General features: G+C 41.3%; 1 long non-coding RNA gene across 1 annotated transcript in view; it reads left to right on the forward strand.

Annotated features, from left to right (window-relative positions):
- The window catches only part of LOC108528800 (uncharacterized), a 30,863-nt gene extending 8,357 nt beyond the window's left edge, over positions 1 to 22,506 (forward strand). Inside the window, exons 2-3 of the long non-coding RNA XR_001885301.1 lie at positions 20,434 to 20,569; positions 22,098 to 22,506. This is a non-coding gene — a long non-coding RNA (uncharacterized LOC108528800). The remainder of the gene's footprint in view (positions 1 to 20,433; positions 20,570 to 22,097) is intronic.
- Positions 22,507 to 25,593: the final 3,087 nt, after the last annotated feature.

The raw sequence follows: 25,593 nt of genomic DNA on the forward strand, positions 1-25,593 counted from the left end.
TTTTTTTGAGACGGAGTCTCGCTCTGTCACCTGGGCTGGAGTGCAGTGGCACGATCTCAGCTCACTGAAAGCTCCGCCTCCTGGGTTCCCGCCATTTTCCTGCCTCAGCCTCCCGAGTAGCTGGGACTACAGGCGCCTGCCACCTCGCCCGGCTAGTTTTTTTTTTTTTTTTTTTTTTTTTTTTTTTTTTTTGTATTTTTAGTAGAGACGGGGTTTCACCATGTTAGCCAGGATGGTCTCGATCTCCTGACCTCGTGATCCGCCTGTCTCGGCCTCCCAAAGTGCTGGGATTACAGGCTTGAGCCACCGCGCCCGGCCGGAACTACAATGATCTTAAACTCACTTGTGATTCATCAGTTCACACACAAATAAACAAAGGTCACAGTATTTTTCTAACCAAGACAGTGAAAAATGGGACACTGCCTCAAATGAGCAGTACCTAATTAAAGACCCTTAATATTACTAATAAATAAATAAATAAATATATATATATATAAGTAAATAAAAGTAAGTTTTGGCCGGGCGCGTTGGCTCACGCCTGTAATTCCAGCACTTTGAGAGGCTGAGGTGGGCAGCTCACCTGAGGTCAGGAGTTCGAGACCAGTCTGGCCAACATGGTGAAACCCTGTCTCTACTAAAAGTACAAAAAAATTAGCCGGGCATAGTGGTGTGTGCCTGTAATCGCAACTACGCAGAGGCTGAGGCAAGAGAATTACTTGAACCTGGGAGACGGAGGTTGTAGTGAGCTGACATCGCACTACTGCACTCCAGTCTGGGCGACAGAGCAGGCCATCTTAAAGAGAAAAAAAAAAAAGTGTAAGTTTTAAGAATCACAGAATCACACAACTTCTGTCAGGTGGTAATTCCTATATTGGTCCCGGGTGGGAGGTCTGCTGCTCATGCAGTGCTCACTGCTGACCACACACCCTACATGCTTTCTCTATTTCCATTGACAGCCACTCCTCATATTACCACTACCATTTTAAAGATTAAAAAAAAAAAAAAAAAGAGGCAGAGAGGTTAAATGGCTTCTCTGAAATAAAATACCTATCAATTCCACATCTGTTGTTCCATGGAATACTGTGTGTTTTATGTGCAGTGTATCATTTAATCCCTCTGCAAAACGTAAAGGGGAGGAATCAATGTGAATAAACTTGTCTTAAGTCTTGACTCATACATGACAAATCTGAGACAGTCTCCACAGATGCATCCTCCCCACCACTAGGGCACCCCACTTTTGTCTTCTTTGGGTTGGCAGTGAAAGGAAAAGTGTTTTGTGTTTCAACAAATGTTGCCAAAACAACTGGACATTCACATACCAAAAAATGAACCTAGACACAGACCTTGACCTCTTCACGAAAATTAACTCAAAATGTATCATAGACCTAAATGCACAATACAAAACTATAAAACTACTGGAAGATAACAGGAGAAAAATCTTGATGACCTTGGGTTTGATGAAAACTTTTTAGATACAACACCAAAGGCATGATCCATGAAAGAAAGAATTGATGAGCTGGACTTCATTAAAATGAATAAATTTGGCTGGGTGCAGTGGCTCTTATCTGTAATCCCAATACTTTGGGAGACTGAGGAAGGATAATCACTTTAGCCCAGGAGTTTCAGACCAGCCTGGGAAACATCACGGACCCTGTCTCTACAAATAATAATTAAAAAACAGCCAGGTGTGGCGGCATCTGCCTGTAGTACCAGCTACTTGGGAAGCTGAGGTGGGAGGATTGCTTGAGCCTCAGAGGTCTAGGCTGCATTGAGCCATGATTGCATCACTGCACTCCAGCCTGGGTGACAGAGCGAAGCCCTATTCCCAAAAAGAAAAGAAAAAAAAAAAGAATATCTGCTCTGCAAAAGACAGTAGACAGTGTCAAAAGAATGAAAAGATAAGCCACAAACTGGAAGAAAACATTTGCCAAAGACCTGTGTGACGAAGGATTGCCATCCAAAATATACAAAGAGCTCTTAAAAACTTAACAACCCAATTAAACAACCTGATTAAACAGCCCAATTAAAAAATGGGCAACAGATCTGAACACACATCTCACCAAAGAAGACATACAGATGGCAAATAAACATATGAACTGATGCTCCACATTACATCTCCTTAGGGAAATGCAAACTAAAATAACAATGAGATATCACTTCATGCCTATTAAAATGGCCAAAATCCAGAACACTGACAATACCAAATGCTGGTGAGGATGTGAAGCAACAGGAACTCTCGTTCGTTGCTGGTGGGTATGCAACATGGTACCCCAACGTTGGAAAGCAAGTTGACAGTTTCTTACAAAACGAAATACACTCTAACCATATGATTCAGCAATTGCACTCCTTGGTATTTCCTAAAGGAGCTGAAAATTTAGGTCCACACAAAATCCTCCACATAGATGTTTATTAAACCTTTATTCATAATTGTCATAACTTGGCAACAACCAAGATATACACCCAGTCAATGGAATATTATTCAATGCTAAAAAGAAATGAATTATGAAGCCATGAAAAGACATAGAGGGAACTGACATGCATATTACCAAGTAAAAGAAGCTGTATGATTCCAATTAGATGAAATTCTTGAAAAGGTGAAACTATGGAGACAGTACAAAAAAGTTGTGGGTGTTAGGGTCCTGGGGGAGCAGCAGGTGGAGCACGGAGGATATTTAGGGCAGTGAAGCTGTTCTTTATGATACCACAGCAGTGGATATATGTCATTATACATTTGTCCAAACTCACAGAATGCACAACACCTGGTCTAAACTATAGACCTTGGTTGATAATGATGTGGCAGTGTAGGTTCATCAGTTCTAACAAATGTACCATTCTGGTGGAGGATGTTGATAGTGGGGGAGGCTGTGCATGGGTGGGGGGCAGGGATATACAGAAAATCTCTGCACTTTCCACCCAATGTTGCTGTGAGTATATCACTGCTTTTAAAAATGATGCCTATTAAAAAAACGTTTTGTGAATGATAGCTTCACATTATTCTTTAAAATAGGGCTTGAATATTCACATGTAGAAAGCTGTACATAATCAGGTACAACTCTTTAGTAAACAACAAAGCTGCCTCTGTCTGTCTATTTGTCTGTCATTTAATCTATCAATCTCTAGTCGGTGAAAATGGTTCAAGACCACTCAATAGAAATAAAAACAAAGCCAGCAAACAATTGATATAGGGGCTAATGTGAAAACCAAGACACATAAAAATTAGTTTATTCCCATCACCTCTGATTTCTTAACCCACACGCATGGGATCATTTGCTGAGCTAGGAATCTGGCAGGAAGTCTCAAGGTTCTTCTTACATATTTGTCCCATCATTAGTAAATATCTATCAAAAAACACACACATATATATGTACACACACCGCCATATATACACATATATATACACACACATATATACACACACATATATATATGTGTAGCCAACAAATTTATACTCACTTGGCTGAGTTACAAATACAATTATAAATCAGTTATTCATTCCCGGTGTTGCCACCAATACTGCATAAGGGCTGAGCTTTGGAAATTATGAAGACGATATCCCTTTCCATGTGATTTTTATACATCTTCTGTGTTGATAACCTTTCCTCTCCAACTCAGTAATATGATTAGTATCAAAATGTGCAGGTCTGAACTATGTTACTGTTTGCCACTGGTTCTTATTATGCATGGAAACCCTGGATGATTTCAGTAGGTTTCCTACATGTGGCTCTACCTCCTTGCATTCATTCTTCACTGTTCCTGCCAAAATAGTTTCCTCTGTTTACTGTTTTGATTTGAGAAATGTATTCATTATCTATTGCTGTGGAACAATTTACCACAAATTTAGAGGCTTAAAACAGCACCCACTTATTAGCCCACAGTTCTGTAAGTCAAAGTCTAGCATGGCAAGGTGGAGTTCTCTGTTCAGGATGAACTCAAGGCCAAAATCAGGGTGTCACTTGGGCTGAGTTCTCGTCTGAAGGCTCTAAAGAAAAATCAACTTTTTAGTTTATGCTTGTTGTTAGCAGAATTCCCTTGGTTGCAGTTGCAGGGCTAGGATTTCCATCTTCTTGCTGCTTGTCAGCTGGGACTCTCTCAGCAACCAGATCCTGCTCACATTCCCTGCCACGCAGCCCCACCATTTGCAGACCTGCAATGGTGAAGCAAATCCCTCTGATGCTCCTAGTCTCTAATCTTTTCTTCTGCCACTAACTAGAGAAAACTCCCAGCTTTGAAGGCTTTCAAGTCATTGGGTCATGTACATCTTGATAATCCTTCTTTCTTACAGTCACCTGTACCATATTGCATAATGGAATCATGGGGAAAACATTCATCACATTAACAGTACTGGGGATCCTGCAGCATGTGTACAGAGGTGGGGGGAGGAGGCAGGAAATCTTGGTGACCATTTTAGCATCTTGCCTGCTGCCCCACACACAACCCTATGGTTCATCGAATCTGTGAGCTTTAAAAGCCTCTCCAGAGTGCTGTGGACAACCTACATTCCTCTGGCCTCTGGTCTGCTTCTGCTATGTCATCATTCTTCTATTCTCAAGCCTCTCTCAAGGAAACATCTCATGGTGCAGTTCCCCAAATGTTCACTGAGCTCTATCACACCAGTCCTTAGAAGCTCGAGCTGCTCCAATTCAGATCTGTGGGGATCTTTGGCTTGTACACAAATCCGTGTTGTCAGACACAGGGGAGAGTCCTGCCAATTTTCTCCAAGGATGGCCTATGAATATTGAGATATGTTACAATGATTAAAAACAAAACAAAACAACAACCACAGAACTGAAGACAACACAGTTCTCAAACCTCAGAGCTTATAGTCACTTAACTGAATTACTTAAAATCTTAAGAGCTGACAGTCCTCAAATTTCTACCGAGAGACCAGAAATTAAGTTCGTGCAGTCTGCCATCTGGGCCCTGAATGAAAGAGAAAATTGCATCTAATCCTGATTCCAGTTTTGCTCAGAGATTTAAAAAAAAAAGAAGAAAATAAAAAATTTAAAAAGGTCTTTTGCAGACAGAACCTGAGAAATGGTATGGTGTTTAGTTCTAAATTATCACACTTGCTCATTTGTCACAGAGCCTGGGTGGCCTGGTGATGAGTACTATATAAAATTATAAGCCAAAAAATGCTTTATTTAGTCTTTGACAATGTGCTTCTTGATTAGAGTTTTAATATTTTTTTTCTGGATCTGTTAGATCTTTATCAGTTAGAACTTTATGTTGTTATAAATGACTGAAAACCGGCCAGGCATGGTGGCTCATGTTTGTCCTCCCAGCACTTTGGGAGGCTGAGGTGGGAGGATCACCTGAGGTCAGGAGTTTGAGACCAGCCTGACCAACATGGTAAGACCCCGTCTCTACCAAAAATACAAAAATTAGGCAGGCTTAGTGGTGGGTGCCTGCAGTCCCAGCTACTCATGAGACTGAGGCAGGAGAATCACTTGAACCTGGGAAGTGGAGGTTGCAGTGAATTGAGACTGCACCACTGCACTCTAGCCTGGGTGACAGAGCCAGACTCCTTCTCAAAGAAAACCTCCCAAAAACCAAAAAAACAAAAAACCCAAAGAACTGAAAACATATCTTAAATTACCTTATTATTATAAGGGGCCAATTAGTTTATGTTGCTGTAAAACAAAGCTAAGTTGGGCTTCAGAATGTGGTGTCAAGGCTCAATAATGTTATCAATGGGGGCCATTGATTTTCTTCTCTCTACTTTGCCCTTTAAGGTGTCAGCATTATCCCAAGTCTGATTCTCTCTAGTGCTTGCAAGATAATGTCCAGTAACTCTTAGTGCTGTGTGTTTTTATAATTTATTTAATGAGGAAAAGAATACATCTGAACCAATATTCTGAATTTCATGTTTACTGGCTCTTGTAAAGGCCCATGGTCATCCCTGAACAATGACTTATGCAGGGAAATAGAATATGTTGGTTGTTGACGTCAACATAGGATACCTGGAGAGGAATAAGGTACCTGAAAAAAAAAACTGTAGTCTTGGCCGGGCGCGGTGGCTCAAACGCCTGTAATCTCAGCACCTTGGGAGGTCAAGGTGGGCAGATCACAAGGTCAGGAATTCAAGACCAGCCTGACCAACATGGTGACACCCCATCTCTATTAAAAATACAAAAATTAGCTGGCTGTGGCAGTGCATGCCTGTAATCCCAGTTACTCGGGAGGCTGAGGCAGGAGAATCTCTTGAACCCAGGAGGCGGAGGTGGCAGTGAGCTGAGATTGCGCCATTGCACTCCAAAAAAAAAAAAAAAGATATATATGTATAGTCTTATGTACAAGACACTAAATACTATACAATAAATTTTCTGTATTTAAAAAAATCTGTAAAAGCATCTTTTTATGCTTTTAAGGATTTTGCCATATTGTCACCTCAGCAGTAGTCAGATGAGTCATTCTAGGTATTTGTATACTTTGTAAGGTTTTTATTGGGTTTATATCTGGTTTAAAATCTAAGGAGCTTCATGTGCTACCTGTACTTTTGACTACTTTTTCTAAGTGGTGAGTGATACCAAAATGTTGCAGAAATAATTTCACATTACCTTAGTAAGAGACATGAAGATGCTGCCCACAGAATATCCCAGGAGAGTCCACTTAAAAGGGAGACATTCCTCTGGTCGGAAGCAAAGACAGAGCAGTGGAGTAGAAGGGCTCAACACTGTTGAGAAGCAGTGGGAGGAGAGAGGAGCACAGCTGTTTGCTCTCTAAATTAAGGGTTGGATATTTTCAAACTAATACAAACTGAGTATTCTCCAAATGTCTCAGCAAGCTGATTCTAATACCAGAGAGTAACTTTCAATAAGCAGAAGAAATTGTAATGGATTTCAAATATGCTTGTTCCCCAAATGGCAAAATTATGCCTTCCTTTACCTAGAAAAGGGAGTTCCACTTCTGCTCTTGGGATTCTCATAACTAGGAGATATTAATGTAAATGCTATAATTGCTTAGAATGTATAATTTAGTAAAGAAATAAGGCCAACACCTGAGACAGAGCTGGAACAGGATCTATATGAAAAGGTCCTTTCATGACAGCAGGTGTCTCTCTTTCTTTCTGATTCACACACATCCAGAAACCTGTAAACTACTATTTGGTGACACCTGACAGTGAGCAAGACCTTTCCTTCCTTTAAAACGTATCTATCAATTTAAATGTTAAAAAAAATACCCAAACTTATCTCATGTATGTGCTTTACAAAGCTGCAATAGGGAATTTTCTCACCAAATACCTGGGCTTTGGTGTAGTTACATTTTTTTCTCTAAATGATATTAAGTGCTTTATTTCTCTTTAATGCCTGTGCTGCCCCCATCCCTCTGCATGGCACGTGTGTAGCTCAGTGGACTCTGCAGCCAAATAATGGCCAAGTAATGGCTGTGACTTCTCACCCAGGGCTGACAAACCACAGTGTCAAGGGTATGTATTCAATGAAAGAAGATGATTTCTCAACATCTTGCCCTCAAATTCTAGAACTTCCTCCTCAATACTTCTTGGAGGTCTTATAAAAAATGTATCTCATCTATTCCCTCCAGTGGGATATTTTACCTTGGTTATTATCACAACTATTTTGCTACGTGCAATGAAATTAGCAGAGATTCCATTTGCTGAAATCATATGTAGAAAGCAGTGCTCTCTGCCTTATTACCAAATGAGTACAGTGTGCCCTTCAATAATTCTTTAAACTCTCAAATGCCTTGGAAGTAATATGCTGGAGTATTACTGAACTGTGACTGAAGCACCATTTGTGCTAAATATGACAGTGCACAAATGATATTCCTCTATAAAAGTTCAAACTACATTAATCTTTTAGGGAGGCTCATTGACTGGGAAGATGGCTTAGATATAAAATAAAGACACCGAGGGCTCATTGAGGAGAGCATTTCTGGTCAGGATTTCTAGGAACAAGGTAAGGTGAGGTCCATAGTTTAACCCTTTATGATTAGGATGTGAGCACATGAATGCAGTTCCCAGGGGAGAGATGGAAATGATAATGAACTCTTCTCAATATAAGGGAAGACAGGCTTTGAGGTCAGAGAAATAGAAATTAAATGGTATTAAACAGCTGAGACAAATAGACAATATTATTGGTGCTGGGAATCTGAACAAAAATGTAATGAGTATTCCCAAGTTTATGTTGATAATTCCAGCCCTTAACCATATTGCCATTTAGAAGAATGGCAGATTCTTCCTATGTAGTCTCTCCAATGTCATTTTTTTTCAGTCATTTTCACTTATCTTAGGGCTGCATAAACAAGAAACAATTGCACGAATGTCTTCTTTTCTTGGATTTCTAGATGTGGCCAATCAGTCAGTAGGGTTGTAGTGCATATCAAGAAGGAGGAATGGGGTAGAATATTTAATTAGCATTAACAAAGGTAGCTTCAATGCAAATATATTATACTATTCAGGTTTTTAGTATTAGTTTTACTAAAATATGTAAAACATATAAAAAACAACATTGCTGTTTTTAAAAATTATAGAAACAGGCCGAGTGCGGTGGCTCACGCCTGTAATCCCAGCAGGTTGGGAGGCTGAGGTGGGTGGATAATCTGAGGTCAGGGGTTTGAGACCAGCCCGGCCAACATGGAGAAACTCCACCCCTACCAAAAATACAAAGATTAGCCGGGCGTGATGGCGGGTGCCTATAATCACAGCTACTTGGGAGGCTGAGGCAGGAGGATTGCTTGAACCCGGGAGGTGGAGGTTGCAGTGAGCGGAGGTCAAGCCATTTCACTCCAGTCTGGGTGAAAGAGTAAAACTCCATCTCAAAAAGAAATTATAGAAATAATATATATTCAATGCATAAGACATGTAACAGTGTAGAAAAATGCAAATGGAAAGTCACCTGTTATCACAGAGTCCAGAGAAAATCATGTCTAACATATTATTGTGTATCTCGTAGTCCCTCTTCTCTAAAGACAGACATGGTATAAAATGATAGATTGCTTTTACACTAAACAATGTCATATATTTCCCCTTGTCAATAAATAAGTAGGGCAGGGCTTCCCCCTAATGAAAGAGCTTATTATTAACATTTTATTATAAAATTATTTTACTTTTAAATAAATATAATATACACTTTTACAAAGAAAAAGTAAGCAATAAAATTGTCTAAAAAATTAAAATTTACAGGCATTCCTATCACCCAGATAAGATAAGCCAGAAAAGATATTAGAAAGATATGGATGAGGCAAAACCAACATGATTTAATGATAGAATGGATGGTGGAGGAAGGAGGACTCTATGATAATACCTACATTTCTGACTTGAGTCCTGGTGTGGGAAACAGAAAAGAAACTGACTTTGTTACTGCAGCTCTACCTCTCACTTGGCCACAATAGCCAACAGGGGCTTCCTTGCTGTTCCTGGAAAAAGCCAGGCACGTTCCTGGCTTTGGGCATTTGCTCTGGCTATTTCCCCGGCCTGGAATGCTCTTCCCACAGCTATCTGCTTGGTCAACTCCTCCTCCTCCAAGTCTGCTCAGATCTCTCCTTCTCCATGAGGACTCCCTGGTCCAATGATCTAACCTCTCACACTACCGTACTGATCCTCCTTATCTTCCTTTACTTGGTCTTTTTGTTTTTTTTTTCATAGCACTTATCACTTTCTAAGCTACTATTTAATTTATTTACTTACTAGGTTTCTTGTTTGCCCATCTCCTCTCAGTAGAATGTAAACTCGAGGACAGAAAGTTTTGTCTGCTTGGTTCTGAAGTACCTAGAATAATGTCTGTCACATAAGTAGCTGCTCAATTAATGTATGTTGGATGGATTAATTAAATAGTACTAGAGAGTTTGAAGACTGCTGAAGGATGAGATACCAAGAGTGGCAATGGGTAAGAAGAGAGGAAAGATTTGAGAGCTGTAAGACTTAGAGAAGAAATGAACCAGAGACGCGTTTAAGATGCTGTATGAAAATGATTTCCTTCCTTTTTACATTGAATGATTCTGTCCATTTTTTCCAAATAACTAATAGACATAGCCCACTAACTTAGAGAGATTCATGGAACTAGGTTAAAAGAGTCTATTATTTTAAGGTTAAATATATATTGAATACTTGGCGCCAGAACCAGTTGACCTATTGATTAGAGACAAGCCAGAAAGTCCATTTATGTGTTAAGTTCTGATTTTCTATGTCAGAAGAATCTTTACAACATTGATTAGCTGCTTCTGGCAACTATGAGTATATTTCAGCACTGGATGTTTCTAAGTAAGGATTAAAGTAGAAAAGGTAACTTTTAGATAACAGTTAAAGCAATGATAACAGATACCAATATTGTAAATAAAGATTTTCTTTTTTTCTTTTTTTTTTTTTTGAGACCAAGTCTTGCTCTGTTGCCCAGGCTGGAGTGCAGTGGCCGGATCTCAGCTCACTGCAAGCTCCGCCTCCCGGGTTTATGCCATTCTCCTGCCTCAGCCTCCCGAGTAGCTGGGACTACAGGCACCCGCCACCTCGCCCGGCTAGTTTTTTGTATTTTTTAGTAGAAACGGGGTTTCACCATGTTAACCAGGATGGTCTCGATCTCCTGACCTCGTGATCCGCCCTTCTCGGCCTCCCAAAGTGCTGGGATTACAGGCTTGAGCCACCGCACCCGGCCTAAATAAAGATTTTCTATTACATGAGCTTATGGGGAAGAATGTTGACTTTGTCGTTAAGACTCACATATTACCGGGAAGTCACTTAATTTTTCCCCCAAAACATTTCTGTTTGCCTTTGAGTCTTGCCTGTGGCACTAAGATGGTAAAGAACATCCCTGCCTAGACACTTCACTGTCATCAATATGTGGTGTGACAGTGCTAATAAGCTACTTGATGATGCATAAATATTTTGTAATTTTTTTCTGACTTACATATGAAAGATCTACTCAGCTTCAATCCGCAAGTTTCACTTTCACCCTGCCCACTGAAACCCCAAATACTTGCTCTTGGATACTCAAAAAGCCAACAGATCAAACCTTAAATGCTGATATTCACTGTAGAGGGATGAGTCCTCCACAGGTGGAAACTCGTTTGGCATGGCTCAAATACCTGACACTTGATACACCTTTTCTTTTTATTAAAATAAACTTGGAAATAGACTTTTATTATTTAGGACTTTAATTTCCATTCAAAAGAAGTAAAATATAAATTCAATAAATCGGTTAAAATATTCCTAAAATGACTCCACATTTATATGTGATCCCTCTGAATTACATGTCAAAATCCTATCTTTTTACAGGGTATCGGTCTCTGGACCATCAAGATCATCAATAATGCAGCATTTCTTTTTATTTTTCTTTCTTTTTTTAAAATTTGAGACATGTTTCGCTCTGTCACTCAGGTTGGAGTGCAGTGGTGTGATCACAACTCACTGAAGGCTCTATCTCCTGGGCTCCTACCTCAGCCTCCCCTGAGCAGCTGGGACTACAGGCATGGTCCATCATGCTGTGCTAATTTTTATTTCTTATTTTTATTAAAAACGCGGTCTCCCTATGTTGCCCAGGCTGGCCTTGAACTCCTGAGCTAAGGTGATCTTATCATCTCAACCTTCCAAAGTGTTGGGATTGCAGGCATGAGCCACTGTGCCCAGCAGCATTTTTTTCTTTTTTAAACAAAATTTTAAATGTACAACACAATATTGTTAACTACAAGCACAATTTTTGTGCAGCAGATCTCTAGAACTTATTCATCTTGTAAAACTGAAACTTTACAACCATTGAACAACATCTCCCCATTTTCCCCTCCTTGCAGACCCTGGCATCCACCATTCTGCTCTGTGCTTCTGTGAACTTGACTACTTTAGATACGTCATATAAATGGAATAATTCAGCATTTGTCTTTCTGTGACCTGTTTATTTTACTTAGCATAGCATCCTTAAGGTTCATCCATGTTGTTGCATTTCACAGATTTTCCTTTAGTTAATGACTGAATAATATCCCAGTCAATGTATATAACGAAATTAAAAATAGAATTACAATATGATTCAGCAATCCCACTTCTGGGTATTTCTACAAAATAATTAAAATCAGGATCTTGAAGAGACACTTGTACACCCATATTCATTGCCACATTATTCACAATAGTCAAGATATATAGGAAACAACTGAAATGTCCATTGATGGATGAATTGACACACACTTTCTTACTTACATTGTCAGTCAATAATACCTTCTTCAACAATAATGTTTTCCTTAGGAGGCTTGTTTTTCCCTTAAACTTCCATTCTTCCTACTTCCCCCTAATTTTCCACATCACAGCAAAAGGTATCACATACCCCTGATTACTTCAGCCAGAAACATAGCAATATTCAAGATTCCACCATTATTCTCATTGACTATACCCAGTCCAATTAGAAACTCTATCTGTAAATATCTTTTAAGTTTTACTTCTTTACATTTTCAGTATGACCCCCTGTATCCCTCCAACTGCCTTCAAAAAAATCTTACCTCTTTAGCCTTTGATCCCTACCCAGCAGAAAAGTAATCTTACAACATAAATTGGATTGGATCAATCTCTGTTTAACCCCTTCAGTGAATTTTTTTATGTGCACCCCCTTTAGAATATATTTCTGCATAAGACAAAGACCTTTCTTGTGTACATTATATTTTGGGGGCTTTGGACAGTGCCTAGTACATAGTTTGTGCTCAGTCAATACTTTCAGAATTAAGAAAGTTTGAGGACTTCCTTGTTTTTTTAAATATGTGAGGTCTTCGCCTTTTTTAGAATCATAACAGTAGGAGTTGAACTGGACCTTATAGGTTGTCTGGTTCAACCTCCTTTCGTATTAAATTCTACAAGTATGCTCCTGGGTCAACATTTTGGAGTTATTTTGGTGCTAGTCCCTGCTTCAGGCTTCTTTTTATTATTATTATTATGCTTTAAGTTCTAGGGTACATGTGCACAACTTGCAGGTTTGTTGCATATGTATATTAGGCTTCTATCTGGTCAGTTTCCAGTGTCTGCTGATTCACTATGGACAGTATCACTTAGATGGGGTTCTCTCCCATTGTTTGCAAAACTGTAGACCTTTCCAGTTTTCATCACTGTGTGTTCAAATTATCAAGATAATCCTGTAGCTCAATTTCCTTTCACTTCATTTTCTTGCATCTTTTTTGTTAATAGATTAAATTTTCTCAGATATTTGTTAGTCTGCTATTCTTCTACTGAAGAATTTACCTGCCTGATCAAATCTGAGTTCCTTTGCTTTACAATAAGGGAGACCGACCAGCTTATTGCCTCTCTACCTATGCATGCCATTCCTCTGTCATGGCCTCTTCTTTTCAGGCAAGGCTTACAACAAAGAGGTGCTTGTTCCCACCTTTGTTTGAGGTATTGCCCTGACACCTTCTTCATGATCAAGGTGAAGACTTATTGTCTCAAAGATTTCATTTCTAACTAATTCACTTCATATACTTACTTGCATTTTTTTAGCTATTTCTTATGAAACAAGGTCATGGATGAGGCCTAATTGGCAAGTATGTCTTAAGAAATCTGGGATAACAGTGCGAATAGCAGACAACTTATTCCCATAACAGGACTAGGAGTCCTACAGTCTCCTAGGTCTTCTGTGGTGAAGACAGCTTGTGGGCTTACTGTTGGGCCCCTGAGAGACCTGAGATAAAAATATCTCTATGAAGAGGAGAAGCAAAGGTTACTCATTTTAAACAATTAAAAAAGGGCCTGCCTTGGCAAGAAAGAGGGTTAAGGTCATGCATGCTGTCTGAAATTAGGTCTTGACTGGCCTCAGGGCAATGCATTTGTCACATTTTTCCAAATAAGGAATAAAATTAGGGAAAGTTTAAAGTGTGTAATCATCTCTTTAAAAATCTACAAATGTTTGTATGTATGAAAGCATAATATGAGCATTGGCTGTGTGGAAGCAACTCCCTAGTTTGTACATTTCCTGGAGTGTGAAGTCAAGATCATTGTGAAACTGTCATTTGGAGGCATCTGAGTTGCAAAAGAAAGACCTTAATACATATTTGGTATGTGAATGAATTGACCTCATTTTCCAAGGAATAAACCTCTTAAGTGACAGCAGTATGACTGCTTTGTGAAAACTATCCTTTAAAACACAGTCTGAAGCGGGTGAATCACCTGAGGTCAGTAGTTTGAGACCAGTCTGCCAACATGGTGAAACCCCATCTCTACTAAGAAATACTCTTACTAATATCTCTACTAAAAAATTAGCCAGGCGTGATGGTGGGTGGCTGTAATCCCAGCTACTTGGGAGGCTGAGGCAGGAGAATGGCTTGAACCCTGGAGGCAGAAGTTGCAGTGAGCCAAGATCGCGCCATTGTACTCCAGCCTGGGAGATAAGAACAAAACCTGTCTTAAAAACAACAACAACAACAACAAAAAACCCCCAAAACCCCACAATCCATTGCTAGTCTGTGCTACTGTTCTAGAAAGTTCTTAAGATATGGAAGTTCACAGGATGTGTCCCTTGGGATGTTGTGACTATACTATTGTGGGTTTGATCACTATGCTTACTATGCCAGTTTGCTTGTGGAGACATTTTGGTTTAAAGAGATACTGATAATTGGACTTGGATATTCTTTATACTCATGGCCTTGGCACTTCTTTATTACATAGCCATTTTGAGGGTTGCTCCTGTTAAAACTGATGATAGTCCTCCCGCTATGGGGAAACATGTTCTCTCTCTCTCTCTCTCCCTTTTAAAAACCAATAGGAATCTGAATCTGCCAGTGTGGTGGCTCATGCCTGTAATCCCAGCACTTTGGGAGGCCGATGCGGGTGGATGACTTGAGGCCAGGAGTTTGAGACCAGCCGGGCCAACATGGCAAAACCCCGTCTCTACTAAAAATACAAAAATTAGCCATGTGTGATGGCATGTACCTGTCGTTCCAGCTACTCAGGAGGCTGAGGTATGATAACTGCTTGAACCTGGGAAGTGGAGGCTGCAGTGAACCGAGATCACACCACTGCACTCCAGCCTGGGTGACAGAGCAAGACTATCTCAAAAAAAAAAAAAAAAAAAAAAGAAGAAGAAGAAGAAAAAAAAGGATCTGAATCATTCTTTGTAATCAAATAATTTCCTGTTTTGAGAAGTCTGTAATTACTCTCTGAACCATATAAACAGCAATACACAATTCCCAGTTGGCATATGGAAATTTTTGGTTGTCTCTTGAAATATTTCAAAATGGTCTTCTATTGTAATACTGGACTAAATTTTTCTAAACAGCATGCTCTTATCCATAGTATTTCACAGAAATGTGACTTAAAATGTCAGCATCTCAGCACATTTAGGTGTATCTGTCCATTGCCTGGGCAAAATAATCACTTTCTTTAATCTTTAAAACCAGCTGTTCACAGACATTAATTGCCATGTCACTTACACTCCTTGAAACAGTATCATTCGACAAAGACACACATTTTAATTTGTTTGCTGCGTCTGGTCCTATTACACTTGATATCCAGCCATTGTCAGTGGTGAGAGTCTCAGCAACTGTGGGTGGCTGGCATTGTTGTGCAAAATGCAATGATTCCAAATAGGACGTTTTGTGAATAATTGCATTCATAGGCTATTAGTTTGGAATATAAGTCTTTTCCTCGTCAAAATCATCAGATTTTCAATGAGTGCACAGAAGAACTCAGTGCTGACTTGTTTTTTTGCAGCTGGATGAATTTATTTTTGGAGGCAGGTGGTGATGTGGAGGGCTCTGTATCTTCAGTTGACTTGCCTTCATAACCCACTGACATTTCTTTTCTTTTTTTTTTTCTTGAGACAGAGTCTAGCTCTGTCGCCCAGGCTGGAGTGCAGTGGCACAATCTCGGCTCACTGCAACCTCCACCTCCCAGGTTCACGCCATTCTCCTGCCTCAGCCTCCTGAGTAGCTGGGATTACAAGCATATACCACCACGCACAGCTAATTTTTGTATTTTTAGTGGAGATGGGGTTTCACCATGTTGGCCAGGCTGGTCTCGAACTCCTGGCCTCAAGTGATCCACCCGCCTTGGCCTCCCAAAGTGCTGGGATCACAGGCATGAGCCACCGTGCCCGGTCTGCACTGATATTTCTTTAAGAAAATAACTAGTAGCATACCCAATGGTTGGGTGAGCATATTTTTCCATTTTCTTTTCTTTCATTAAGATTTTGAGAAACATTCAATAAAGAAGCTATTTCTTATTAAACTGTTATCTTTAGACACTTTCACATAAAAATACATAATGTATGTAAACCTATATCAACTCAAATTATAAAAAAATTCTATAGAGCCTAACAACTGATTGATGAATTAATGTGTTTTTTCATGCATTTATTTATTTTACATCTATAGAGCAGCTACTCTTTTCCAGGCAGTGTGCTAGACTCCAGGGGTATAAATAGAAGTAACATATTTCTGTGCTCTATAACCTCAAAAGCTAAAATGGAGAAAAATGTGTAAAGATGTAATTATAATATAGCAGCAGTGAGACAGAAAAATGCAGTCAAAACATTATGGGAAGTCAGAATATCTAACGATTAATTCTACCTGAGAGTTCAAGGATTGACTTAGTGACAACCTCACAGTTAGAATTCAAACTGTCTGTAGCTTCTTCCCTCCTATCTTGGCTCTAAAGGCAGAGAACAACCTACCTCTGAAGGTCTGGTGACCTGAGTTGAGAAGCAGATCTTTTGTCTTTTTGAGATGGAGTCTTACTCTGTTGCCCAGGCTGGAGTGCAGTGGCGTGCTCTCGGCTCACTGCAACCTTCGTCTCCTGGGTACAAGTGTTTCTCCTGCCTCAGCCTCCTGAGTAGCTAGGCCTACAGGTGCATGCCACCCTGCCCAGCTAATTTTTTTTCTTTTTGAGACAGAGTCTTGCTCTGTGGTCCAGACTGGAGTGCAATGGTGCGATCTTGGCTCACTGCAACCTCCCTCTCTCAGGTTCAAGCGATTCTCCTGCCTCAGCCTCTGGAGTACCTGTGACTACAGGCATGCACCACCATGCCCGGCTAATTTTTTTTTTTTTTTTTTTTTTTGTATTTTTAGTAGAGATGAGGTTTCCCCGTGTTGGCCAGGCTGGTCTCGAACTCCTGACCTCAGGTAATCCACCAGCCTTGGCCTCCCAAAGTGCTGGGATTACAGGTGTGAGTCACTGTGCCCGGCCTAGAAAAGGATCTTTTATAGCCTTCTTGGGTTGCTGCAGCCCAGGGAGCAAAGCTGCTGCAGAATACAGGAGCCTTGCTCCCCTCTACGGGAGTACGGGAGCCCAGACCGTCTAATTCTGTGTTTACCTGTGTTCAGTGCTCTCCGCCATTCTCACTTCCTGTCACTTTGCTGGCCTGTTCCTATTTATTTTGGGCTTCAATGTTTTCTCCATAGATGCTTTCCCTGGCTTCTTAATCTAAATTACTGTCATTTCAAACTGTTCATCAAACTTTAACTTTCCTCCATAGACTTCATCACAGTTTATGATCATAGATTTATTTGAATGTCTACCTGTCCACATGGCAAGAACTGCATCTGTTTCTGTGTTATTTTCAGTACCCATCAGATGGTGTGGTACGTAGTAGGTACTCAATAAGTACTTGTGGGATGAAGTATTTGCAGTGTATACAGCAACACAGTCTGAGGTATAAAGTACCCCAAAATGGAGAACTTACTCCTCTGTTTTAGCCCATTTTCTGTTGCTTATAACAGAATACCTGAGACTGGGTAAATTACAAAGTAAAGAAATTTATTTCTTACAATTATGGAGGCTGAGAAGTCCAAGGTGAAGGGGCTACATCTGGTGAGGGCTTTCTGCTTGTGGGGACTCTGTGCAGAGTCTCAAGGTGGTGCAGAGCATCGCATGGTGAGGCGTTGAGAGTGCTGGTTCTTGTCTCTCTTCTTCTTCCTATAAAGCCACCAGTCCTACTCCCACGATGCCCATTAATCCATGAATGGACAAATCCATTCAAGAGAGCAGACCCCTCATGGCTCAATCATGATAAAAGCCCAGTCTGATAAAACTGACAATTGGAGATTAAATTTTAACGTGAGTTTTTGGAGGTGGCAAATATTCAAATCTTAGCACCCTCTGAAGTTGCAAACACAGCTTCTTAAATTTTTTGCTGTTTTTTACTTTTTGCCAAGCGATTTTTTTTGTTCTGTCATTGTTCTTTCAACTGAGTTAATTATGGACCTACTCAATAATGAGGGTCTACACTCCAGGACACACACTGTGTAGCCTTCCCCGTTCTTCTTCTTTTTTTTTTTCTTTTTTTTGAAGATGGAGTCTTGCTCTGTCGCCCAGGCTAGAGTGCAGTGGCGTCATCTTGGCTCACTGCGACCTCTGCCTCCTGGGTACAAGCGAGTCTCCTGCCTCAGCCTCCTGAGTAGCTAAGATTACAGGCGCCCGTCACCACGCTAGGCTAATGTTTTGTATTTTTAGTAGAGATGGGTTTTCACCATGTTGGCCAGGCTGGTCTTGAATTCCTGACCTCAAATGATCCATCCGCTTTGGCCTCCCAAAGTGTTGGGATTATAGGCGTGAGCCACCGTGCCTGGCTGCCTTCCCCATTCTTTACCTAACAGTCTGCAATCTTAGCTCGTGTGGGTAATGACACCAACACTGTTTATTATGTCACTTAATTCTCCTTTACAATAGTGTATGTTTCTGATCCTAAGAACATGTGGGAAAGATACTTTAAACTGAAAGTGCTCAAGGAGTGTTATAGTTGTGTCACCGGAAAAAGGTCCCAGTCCAGACCCCAGAAGAGGGTTATTGGATCTCATGCGAGAAAGAATTTCAGGCAAGTCCATAAAGTGAAAGTAAGTTTATTAAGAAAGTAAAGGAATAAAAGAATGGGTACTCCATAAGCAGAGCAGCTTGATTGCTGCAGGTTGCCCCCCCCCCTTTTTTTTTGAGATGGAGTGTCACTCTGTCACCAGGCTGGAGTTCAGTGGCGTGATCTCGGCTCCTTGCAACCTCCACCTCCCAGGTTCAAGTGATTCTCCTGCCTCAGCCTCCTGAGTAGCTGGGATTACAGGCATCCACCACCACGCGTGGCTGATTTTTGTATTTTTAGTAGAGATGAGGTTTCACTGTGTTGGCCAGGCTGGTCTGAAACTGCTGACCTCAGGTGATCCACCCGCCTCAGGCTCCCAACGTGCTGGGATTACAGGTGTGAGCCACTGCGCCTGGCCCAGGTTGCCCATTTTTATGGTTATTTCTTTATTATATGCTAAACGAGGGGTGGATTATTTATGCCTCCCTTTTTAGGTCATATAGGGTAACTTCTTGATGCTGCCATGGCATTTGTAAACTGTCATGGTGCTAGTGGGAGTATAGCAGTGAGGAGAGCAGAGGTCACTCTCATCGCCATCTTGCTTTTGGTGGGTTTTGGCCAGCTTCTTTACTGCAACCTGTTTTATCAGAAGGTCTTCATGACCTGTATCTTGTGCCGACCTCCTATCTTATCCTGTGACTTAGGATGTTTAACCCTCTGGGAATGTAGCCCAGTAGGTCTCAGCCTTATTTTATCCAGCCCCTATTCAAAATGGAGTTGCACTTGTTCGAACACCTCTGACCATTAGACTGATGATACAAATATTCTTGTAGTTTACTTTCATTAGCAGTAGTGATTGTCACTAACATTTTGTAGCAACTGTTTACTTAGATGATGTTGTCTGTCATAAGCACTGGTTGCCCCAGGAAAAAGTGATAGGGGAAAGGAGTCAGATCAGTGAAGGCGAAGGGATTAAATGAAAGCATCAATACCAGGGAGGCAAGGGTCGCCAGAAAAAGATAGTCCTTGATAAAAGATCAAATTAAAATAAATCAGAGTCAGGATTTTGGAAATGAGGTTTCAAGAAGAAAGTCAACAGTACAATAATTTGATTATTGGGTCCTTTTAAAAACTCTTATGTCATCTTCTTTTTGCAACCATAGAACAGTGACTTAAAGCAGCAGTACTTGTGTTCTGTGGTCTATACAACAGAATACTTCTCTGGTTATTATGTCAGCTCATCCTTGTTCTCAGTCTTCACAGTCTTCCTGGCCAGTTGCTTAAACCATTCTCCTTTAGTTCTCTGGAAAGAATGGGCCTTCCCTCCTGGTTGTGGATGAGCCCCTTCCCTCCTTGTTATAAATGGGCCCCTCTGTCCTGATGAAGTGCCCCTCCCTTCTGGTTGTGAATGGGCCCCTCTCTCCTGGTGATGAATGCACCCCTCTCTCCTGGTTGTGAATGGACCCCTCTCTCCTGGTTATGAATGGGCTTCTCCCTCCTGGTTGTGAAAGGATCCCTCCCTCCTGGTTGTGAATGGCCCCCTCCCTCCTGTTGAAGGGCACCTCTCTCTTCACATCAGAAAGGCCATGGCCCTCATCAGTTGGCATTTTCCCTACCACAACATTTGCTACCCGTTATTGTGGGCACAATATCTAGTGTCTGCTTTCTCTTCCATGCATCCTGTGAGAGAAGGAATGATTTTGTTCTTGTTTACCTCTACATTCCCAAGGTCTGATCAAAGGATGGCACCAATACATGTGCTGCATGACTGAAGAGGGGCAGAGTCCCTTCCTGGTCCTGAAACGAGGAAACTAATTATAGCACCATACAGGAGTTTCCCCATCCAGTGAGCTGGGGCAAAAGAGGTGAGTTACTACTAGATTCAGGGTTTGGTGGGCCCCAGGGTAAGCACATCCCTTGCTCAGTGTCTTAGTGAGAAGCAGTCCAGGGCTTATTTATTTAATTCTAGCATCATAGGTCATCCAAGCTGAATGACCTTCTGCCATTGTTCTTGGTTCCTGGTCCACACTCCAGTACCTCATGGATCCTTACTTTCAATCCCATTCCTTTTAGCTTGAAGCTTTGCCCAATTGTCTAGTTTATTTCTCCCTTTACCCTATCCTCTGATGCTGTCACGTAGCTGTCTGAGCTTGGGAAAGTTGCCTTACTACTCTAAATACATTTTTTCATATCCCTAAAATGAGAACGGTGGTATCCATATCACATGTTTGCTGTGACGGTTATATGGGCTCATGTATATAAAGTGTTTGGCACAATACCTGAGACATAATATCTTTCCTGGAGACATGATTAATACTGCACCCATAGCTGAGGCTTCTCAGAGATCTCACATGAAAAATGTCTATGTCTTTGTGATCTGACTGGGTGAGCCTGGCATTTTCTTTTAATTTTGAGACAGGTTCTCACTCTGTCACCTAGGCTGGAGTGCAGTGGTGCAATCTTAGCTCACTGTAACCTCTGCCTCCAGGGCTCAAGTGATCCTCGCACCTCGGCCCCCTGACCACTGTATTTGGCCCCCTGAACCATGTACTCAGCCCCTTGACCTCTGTATTTGGCCCACTGACCCCTGTACTTGGACCCCTGTCCTCTGTACTCGGGCCCCTGTTCTCAGGGGTAAGGGGGCTGAGGTGCGATTCTCACTTGGGGCTACAGGTGTGTGTCACTGTGCCCAGATAAGTTTTGTATTTTTTGCAGAGATGGGGTTCTGCCATGTTGCCCAGTCTGGTCTCGAATTCCTGGGCTCAAGCGAACCACCCACCTTGGCCTCCTGAAGTGCTGGGATTACAGGTGTGAGCCACCGTGCCCAGCTGAGCCTGGCATTTCTAAGCCTAAATCTGAACTAGCTGCTGTAGAGACTGCTCATTGTCTCCCAAAGTCCATTCTCTCCTTCTTCCTTCAGTTAAAAAACCCCTATATACCTATTAATTTCAGTGAGCACAGTGTCCGGTTAGGGACTATATTTCCTAACCTCTGGCCAGTGGAGGGTGAGCAGAAGTAAAATGTGCTACCTCCACTTTCTACTTCCTTCTTTTGCAGGCCATGGTGGTGGTTAGCTAGCTTTGAAAATGGGGATGTAAACAGCAGCTTTTGGATACAGTGGGGACAAGAAGGTAGAAAGAATGTGGGTCCCTGGATGATCTCAGGGAGCAGAGCTGTTGACTTTCAGGACTGTCCATCATCAGGTTGTGTGAGAGAGAGAGAAAAAAAGAGTTGTGTTTGGGAGTCTCTATGCTAAACAGCCGAGCCTGAAACTATTAACAACAAACCAGCCCAATAAGAATATCTGGGAGTGTGAGTGGATCAGATTCAAGGAGAGAGAAGATGATATATCTGATGCCTGTATTTCTTTTCTTTTCTTTTTTTTTGAGACAGGGTCTCACTTTGTCACCCAGGCTGGAATGCAGTGGCACAATCTCAGTTCACTTCAACCTCAACCTCCTGGTCTCAAGTGATCCTCTCACCTCAGCCTCCTGAGTAGCTGAGATTACAGGAGCCCACCACCATGTCTGGCTAATTTTTTATTTTTAGTAGAGATGGGGTTTCATTATGTTGGCCAGGCTGGACTTGAACTCCTGACCTTAGGTGATCCACTCGCCTCAGCCTCCCAAAGTGCTGGGATAACAGGCGTGAGCCATTGCGCCTGGCATGGGCCTGTATTTCATTCTCTTCTTTTCTGTTATAGTCACGTTAACAAAAGGAGATGCACAGAATAGCAATTTTCAGTGAGACTCTACCGAATTGTTGTAGGGCTTGGCAAAAATTCCATGTGGGAGATCCTTGAGTGTCCAGTGAGATGAAGCAGAAACTGAACCAGTAATCTGTGTTTTTTATTGGGCAATGCAAGTACAGACTTAACCTAGACATAATACTGTTATAATTCTGGAAGTTTACAGTATGACTGACATATAGCAGGTAGAAACCACATTCTTCGGTGCTAGTATCGAGTACAGTTGAATAACTTTAAAGTGAAAGTTAACATTTCCAATCTAGATTTTGTTATCATGGGGAAAATAATGATTTTGATTGAACAAATCAATGCTTGCATGCAAAATTTTAGGTGGACTTTTCTGAGATCTTGTAGAAAAAAAATAAATTGGGTTTTTATTGTCTAACCACAGATAGAATAGAATTTTGTTTTCTGGATCTGTCTAGTAGATTACTAAGCTTCCTTGTCCAGTGTGAATAAGTAAGTTTGTGGGGGCCTGGGTGATGCAGAGACTTTTAGCAGAACTTGTGTACTTTACTGGGTATGAGAGTAGACTTAGCATAAAGTGCTTGCAATTTCTCTCCACAATTGCTATGCTGACTGATTCATATTCTGGGAATTAATTTACTACTGAATTCCTGGTTGGTGTTAAGAGAATGGCTTAACTTCTAATGATAAAGCTGAGAAAATAAGGACTTCCTTAACTGAAATGTGTCCTCCTCAGTCTTGTTCTTGTATTGTGCTCTGTCTCTCCATCCATCCTAAGCTCTCTCTAGTCACAACACTTACTCATTCTTCCATAAATAGACGTGTGCCCAAAAGGGGACAGACAAAAGAAGCATGGCAACATGTCTTACAGATTAGCTTTCTCTTTTCTTCCTCTGTCTTCTTTTTTCTGCAATTCTTAACTACTTCCCTGGCTTCAGGAATAATCTGTTACAATGATCATTCTCAAATCAGTTTCTCCAGCCTCTACCGTTCTTTTACATTTCAGTTCTCAATTCTCATTTTGTAGGTATCTCAAACACAACGTATCTAAAATCAATTTCATTCCCTGCTCCTCCACCTTTCAATCCCTCTCCCATCCTGCTCCCACTCCTGAAATTCCATTTTCACGTAAAGGCTTCACCACCCTCCTCCTCACTCTACTCAACCTTATGTAAAACCTCTCTCACCTCCATTTCCAGTTAGTTTCCAAGTTCAGTCAATTTTGCATGATATCCTACATGGACTAGTTCACTGAGCTTAATTATTATTAGCAAACACTAACGCATATTGTGTTATTTCTACAGAAATCAGCAAAAGGTTCTGGGATATCCTCTGTGTGGAAAATAACCATGACGCACCTTCAGTGTTGTGTGAGTTTTCATGACATACATGAGGGACACTTGGAAGTATGAGTGTTCTTCAAGGGAGATAGTTTGGAATGCTGCCCCACCTGGGCAGCTCCGGCAGTCACCTGGCTGAGGAATTCTCTACACAGCGGGTGGTTCCGGGAGAGAAGTGGCAGTTCTTACTGCCCCAGAGAGAAACATGTCAGAATAGACAGAGGAGGGAAATTGACCTGAATGTGCCAGTTATAATTTAGCAGAAGCACACCTCTAAAGTCATTCACCTCCAAAGCTAATGGAGTGTTAACCGAGGGAAACATTTTTTTGTGTGTTCTTGAGCGTGACTACCATGAACTGAGTCACTGACTGAGGCAGCTGAAAGGGAGCAGGAAGGAGAGGCCTTGAAGTGGACCCTGCAGAAAAACTCAGAGTGAGGACAGGTCTGGCCTAAAGGTTGATCTTAACAGAACAAGAAGGTCTCTAGCCTGGTTGAGTTAATATAATCTTATGTAGGTTGGAGAGAAATAAGTGTTAGTGACAGAATTGATGCTCTGGAAGCTGTCGGAATCCTGTCCAGAAATGACAGGGAGCTTTTGTGGCTGAGTTAGCCAGTGACTGTAGTTGACAGATGGGACAGTGTTTGGGTAGGAAAGACAGCCTTAATGAAACCAGAATCTGTGTGAATAGACTTAGTTTCCCGAAAGTGCTTTAAATTGCCCTCTACAAATGTTATGTTGACTATTTCTTTTTCCAGTAATGAATTTAATACTAAATTTCTTGACAATCTTAAAATAATTTTAACCTTTTTTTTTTTTTTTTTTTTTGAGACAGTCTCACTCTATCACCCAGGTAGGAGTGCAATGGTGGGATCTCAGTTCACCATAGCCTCCACCTCCTGGGGCTCAAATAATCCTCCTAATGCAGCCTTCTGAGTAGCTGGGACCACAGGCATGTGCCACCATGCCCTGCTAATTTTTGTGTTTTTTATAGAGACAGGGTTTTGACATGTTTCCCAGACTGGTCTTAAACTCTTAGGCTCAAGTGATCCGCCTCCTTTAGCCTCCCAAAATGCTGGGATTACAGGCATAAGCCACCATGCTCAGCTATTTTAACTTTCAATGATTGGCAAAATTCTGTTTCTTACTTAGAATACCCCAGTGCATCAACTTTACACAAACCTCAGGAATGCTGGGTTGCTCAGTTACAGCTACCAAATGACTTGGCACCTGGAATCATCTAGTAGAACTTATGTCCTGGACTAAGGTGCTAAAATCTCAGTTAAGGAGTATTCTGTTGAGAATGTCATCACAAGAGAAATAGCAACTGAAAGCACACTATCTAGATTAGCATATATATATTTAAATCCAAGCTGGAAGGACTTAATATAAAACATGGGGTATTTAGGCATCTTTTGTGACGACTAATACAAAAATCATGTTCTAAAGCCTTATTTTTATACAAAACTTCTGTAGACATGATTTCATTTGATTATGATGGGAGCCTAGTGGTGGGTGTTATTGTCAAAATCTTGTCTACTTCCTGAGGCTAGGCTTCTTGGGCATGAGCAGGTGCAGTGGAAGGAATGGTGTCTGCAGTAGGAAGTCCACGTCCAAGGCAGGCGGGGGGGTGGAGTGAAGGAGCTGCAGAAACTGAATGAATGAGCCAGGCCCAGACTCTTAGGGGATGTTCAAGCCAAAAAAAATCCACAGAGGGCTGGAGAGATGGCAGCTTCAGTAATGGAGGGAGCCCACTGATGAATGAATGGTGGGGTCAGGTGTGAGGGTTGTATATGTCCAGCCTGACAGACCAGGGCTTCCTTGTCCTCACTGAC

This window comes from Rhinopithecus bieti, unplaced genomic scaffold (assembly GCF_001698545.2).
Source record: "Rhinopithecus bieti isolate Rb0 unplaced genomic scaffold, ASM169854v2 scaffold_5022, whole genome shotgun sequence".
Taxonomy (NCBI): Eukaryota; Metazoa; Chordata; class Mammalia; order Primates; family Cercopithecidae; genus Rhinopithecus; species Rhinopithecus bieti.